The sequence below is a fragment of the Nicotiana attenuata genome, chromosome 3 (assembly GCF_001879085.1).
Source record: "Nicotiana attenuata strain UT chromosome 3, NIATTr2, whole genome shotgun sequence".
NCBI lineage: Eukaryota > Viridiplantae > Streptophyta > Magnoliopsida > Solanales > Solanaceae > Nicotiana > Nicotiana attenuata.
Window position 1 is genome coordinate 68,911,959 of NC_031991.1, and position 5,505 is coordinate 68,917,463.

Sequence of the window (5,505 nt, forward strand, 5' to 3'; positions counted from 1 at the left end):
ACCTTTTAAGATCGCGGGTGCCCCCGGTATTTGATCAACACGGGAGTTGTATGTTTCCACTTTCTTGTCGTTATCTTTGATTTTTTTCTTTCCCGACTCGATTCTCTTGGTGAGCTCCTCGAGCATCTTCATAATTGTAGGATCAATCCCCGATCCATTACCGTTCGACCTTTCTGGCACCGGCTCAATACGGCGAGTGATTTCTAGTTCAGCCACACTCGGAGTTTTATGTTGACTTTGAAGCTGAGCGATAGCAACCTGCTGAGCTTCTAGCATTTCGAATATTACATGGAGACTAACTCCCCCGTCTCCTACACCCTGTGTTCCTTAGCCCCCAGATCAGACTTTCCTACGACACTTCCTCCGGGTCCGCGCCTAAGTCCGCATTCAAAGTAATGTGCGAACTAACATAGACTGGTTCTGCAATCGGCACTTCCCCGGGGTTAATTGGTGGTACGCCGGCTCTTAGAGCAACTACATTATCATTTTCCCCGTGAAGTCCAAGACTATCATCGCTATGTACGGGTGCATTTTGTGAGTTTGACATGATTCAACATGAGAACAAAAATTCTTGACAAGAACAAGTGTGAAAATAACGTGTGTTATCAGAATCAGTACTGAAACAATCACTATTATCCTTAGCCCCACGGTGGGCGCCAAATTGTTCACCCTAAAATCGGAGTAACAATTAAACTTGTATTGTGGTTTTAAAGATACGTGATTTAATCCAATACTAATTGATAAACAAGGAATCTAATGTATAAGTTTAAAGAGTAAAGTAAGTCAAACCAACGTATAAGCAGACCTCGACTTCGAACAATAGCGACCTCGAGGTAGGTGGATAAGAATAATAATAAGGCAAGTCAGATGGACAGTAAGCAAGAAAGTGAAATGTGTATATTCTCTTCTCAATGATTGATGCGTTACAAATGATTGGGGTCCCCTTTATATAGTAGGGGAATCCTAAATAAGGTACACTTCCAATTGTAGTAAGGAATCTTATTATACAGCTGTCTAACCCGCCTAGTACAAATCCGTTCCGGAATTTGCGCCGTGATCTTAGGGCCACTGCGGGAATCTCGCTCTTTTCGTTATGAAACCACAACGGTATTATCTCGAGGTCGGTCACACGTGGCCTCGGTGTTCATCGAGCACTCTGATCTTCGAATCTTGTACTTCGCCATCGGGCTCGCGCTTGGTGCATTTCGAACTTGTTCTCGAAGTGACCCTCGAGCCCACGGAATCGGGCATACCTGATTTTGACCGTATACAAAATTGAAGCATTTTCATCCCAAATTGAAAAACTAGTTTTAGAAATATTTCCAGTTAAATTTCGATTATGTTTGAGGATAGAGGAAAGTGAAGGAAACCGAGGGATATTAATAATTGGATTTAACACCTATATGTGAGAGTCACATTTTTACAATTAAATTGAAAAACTAGTTTTAGAAATATTTCCATATGTTGGAAGTGAAGGAAAACGAGGGATATTAATAATTGAATTTAACGCCTACATGTGAGAGTCACATTTATACAATTAAACACAGTCTCAGCTCTTCTTCTTCTTCTTCAGCTGCTGCTTAATCTCCATTAGTAAAATGGAGCAGGATTTGACAGAGCTGCTTTCTTTAGATCAGAAGCAGCAAACTTCTTCTCATTCTTCTTTAATTCCAATTAAAAGCAGACCAAAGGGTGGCCTCGTTACCATGCCTTTTATTATAGGTGCCATTTCTTGTTCTATTTTTTAATTATTTTTTTTGACTTCTTTGTTTCTGGGTATGCATGTAATTAATTTGCTTTTGTTTCTTGGTTTTATGTTAATAGCAAATGAGGCATTGGAGAAAGTGGCAAGCTATGGGCTTTTACCCAATATGACATTTTATCTAATGAAAGATTATAGAATGGAGGTTACTACTGCTCAAAATTTACTGTTTTTCTGGTCAGCAGCTACAAATTTCTTGCCTTTAGTTGGTGCTTTTGTTGCTGATTCATATCTGGGTCGTTTCCTCGCCATTGGCCTTGGTTCCATCTTCAGTTTCCTGGTAATTAATTACTACCAAGTGTTTTAAGTGCTTTTAAGCCAAAATAGTCTTTAAGCCATTTTGTAGTGTTTGGATAAAGTAAAAAAGTGCTTTTAAGTACTTGTTTTTAAGCTAAAATGACAAAAACAAGCCAAAAGCAAACAGTTAGAATTCCTAACTTATAGCTTAAAAACTATTTTGGCTTAAAAGTCACTTAAAACAAGCCCATCCAAACAGGCTCTAAGTTTTAAAAGTTTGCAACGACTAGTTTTTTGACTTATTTAATAAACTTAAAAGTTAAAACTTAATAAATTATAAGGAAATTAGGAAACTAAGTAAAGAATTATAAAATATTAAAACAAAAGACTTGTAATGAAATATTCTAGTAATTATAATAGAGTTATAATTTATTTAATATAATTTCAAGCCATTAAGTAACTATGTAAGAGTGCAAGACAATTCATAAAAAAAATTCAACGCTTAGAGTCTTTTATTTTATTAATAGAACTTTCAAATCTCACATACAAATATAATTCTTTTGAAGATTACCTAATCTACGCATCTACCTTCTAGGAAGGGTTCTATTTGAACTAGGCCTCTTAGTAGCCAATTATAAATTATCATACTAATATTTGTAAGCTCTATATAGCTTAGTTGTAACTTATCTATAATTTCTCTTGGACATTGTTCTGGAATTGGCAATGTTGATTGATGTTCCATGCCGTCATCGCTCCCAGTGCTAAGTATCTCATTGTATTCTTCTTCTTCCCTAGTGGTTAATTTTTCAAAAGCAAGATTTCTTCTTTCTGAATTAATTCAATCTCTAAATAATACGGAAATCTCTAGGTTGTCCTCCCTTAATGAATGTCTATGATCTCCGATTTGAAATCTTGCCGCGCTAGAAGCACTCTCCGATGCTACGGATGATGCTTGAATAGCCAGGATATCTCGGGCCATTATTGAAAGTGTTAGAAAAGCCTTGCGACGCTCCCTCTACCATGCCAAAAGTTGTTTGTTACCTTCTTTGTCTTTAATATTTTTCAATCCTTGATTAAGATAAGAATCAAGTTCATCATCAATAGAGGAATCAAAACCTGTTATATCATCCATGTCTTCCCATAGAACTTCTACTCTAGACTTAGAAGTAGAAGGAGCAGTTTCACCACCTGTTATTTTCATAGATTTATATTTATCAAACATTGATCTAGCATAAGAATATATGTTAGCTTGGCAGTCTTCGGGAGATGGTTGTTCATTTTCTTGAATTGCTAAATTCTCATAAATTTTACGAACAAGTCCCTTTGCACCTCTTAATTTTAAAGATGGGTTAAGTAGAGTGGAAATTAAATAAACTTGGGGAATAGGGAAAAAGTACTTTTTAAATTTTGCAATCATTTCATTAATGGCGGAGCATAAGTTGGATTTATTTTATACTTACCAAATACAACAATTCCACAAATACACCATAATATTTGTGTAACAGTAGGATAATATATACCAGAAAATTATTTTGTAGCATAATAAAACTTTTCTAAAAATTTAGTAAGCTCTTTGATCCCATCCCAATAAGAATCAACAATTTGACCAGCGGGGATATCATTATGCATATTAAATACCTTTTGTATAGGCATCTGATAATCATAAGCAACTTTAAGCATTTCATAAGAAGAATTCCACCTAGCACATACATCTTTTGGAACTTTTCTATATGGAAGATTAGCACTAGCACATCGTTGAGCAAATTCACGAAATCTACTCGCTTTATTAGCTTTAAAAATATAGCTGCAAGCATGTTGTACTTCACTACAAGCATCAGAAAATAAATTAATACAATCTTTTACAACCAAGTTAACAATATGGCATGCACATCTAACATGAAAAATTGCTGGATAAATTGGACAAAGTCTAGTTCTTAAGCTAGTTGTTGCAGTTGTGTTAGTAGAAGCATTATCTAAGGTGATAGTTAAAACTTTATCAATGAGTCCATAAAAATCAACTATTTGTAGAACAGTAGTTGCAATATATGCTCTATTGTGTTTTGAATCAGCAGATTTATAACCAATAAGACGTTTTTGCATGTTCCAATGATGATCAACCCAATGACATATAACAGTTAAATAATAACAACCATTAGGACTGCGACCTATATCAGATGTGATAGACACTTTACAATCTAAGTGAAAAAATAAACAACGAATATACTGAAGATATTCGATTTGAAATTTAAAAACATCATTTCTAATTGTGGTCTTAGGAAAACCTTGAAAAGCAGGATTATAATTTTTTTTTGTATAATACACAAAAGCAGGGTGAGAAGGAAAAGTAAAAGGTAAGCCACAGACAACCACCATTTTTGCTAAGTTCTCACAATCTCTATCTTTGTTATAGGAGGCATAAAATAGTACCAGAAGCAGGGTCAAGCTATATTGTTGTAAAAAATTAGAACCCCCACCAGATCCACTAGGAGTGCCAGTACCGGTGCTAGGATCCATAATTTTTCCAGCTTCTATGTTAGCTTGTATCCATAAAGATTTGTGCTCCTTAATTAAGTGCTTGGTTAAACCCCCGTCCTACCACTTTTTGTGTGTACAAATCGTTGCTTACATTTTTCACTTATAGCACGTTGATTGACTTTATCATGTTTAAAAAATTTCCATACAAGTGATATTTTGGGACGTTCAGCCTTAGGCTTACCCCTTACAGGAGGTACGGGGGGTAAACCTCCAGCTGAGATTGACTCTAAGTTGGAGCTTGTGTTGCGGGACTAGTGAGTATTTCATCTAATTCTTCTTCCTCATTTTCTTCGTCCTCAATAAATATATCATTGCCAAATTGTCTTTGTAAAGTTTCATGATCTAGTTGTTCTCCGCATGGGGGTGGGAAAATGAAGTTTCATCTTTATGTTTTCTAATTTTAGGAGAAGGATTAGGATTAGGATAAGGACTAGGATTGAGATTACTACTACTATCACTTTTACTACTTTTTTTAAATATGCGAAATACAAATTTAGGTGCCATAATTTAAATACGAAATTAAATTAAAAAAGTTAACACAAAAATTAAACACACAAATGAAATACGAAAATAGAAGACATAAAGTAAACACAAAAATTAAGCACTAAAATGATGCGCAAAAATTATATATTAAATGAGGAGATGAACGAGTGCACCGTGATCAAATATTGAAACTTGAAAAAATTGCCCAAAAGATTGCTCCAAATACTTGACGAATTAATTTGAAGCTTGAAAGTTGCTCCCAAAATTTGCCCAAATACTTGAAACTTATCATTTGATTGTGAGAAAATTGAGAGAATAATATAGATAGAATGTAAGAGATTTGAGAGAGAATGATTGATTTTTGTGGGAAAAAATGAAGAAGGATGGGGGTATAGTAAAGAATAGGGCCAAAGTATAATTTAATAAACTTAGGGGTTATATTAAAAGTTTGGAGGGGGGAGGTAGGGGGTGTTTATTTTTTTTTTTTG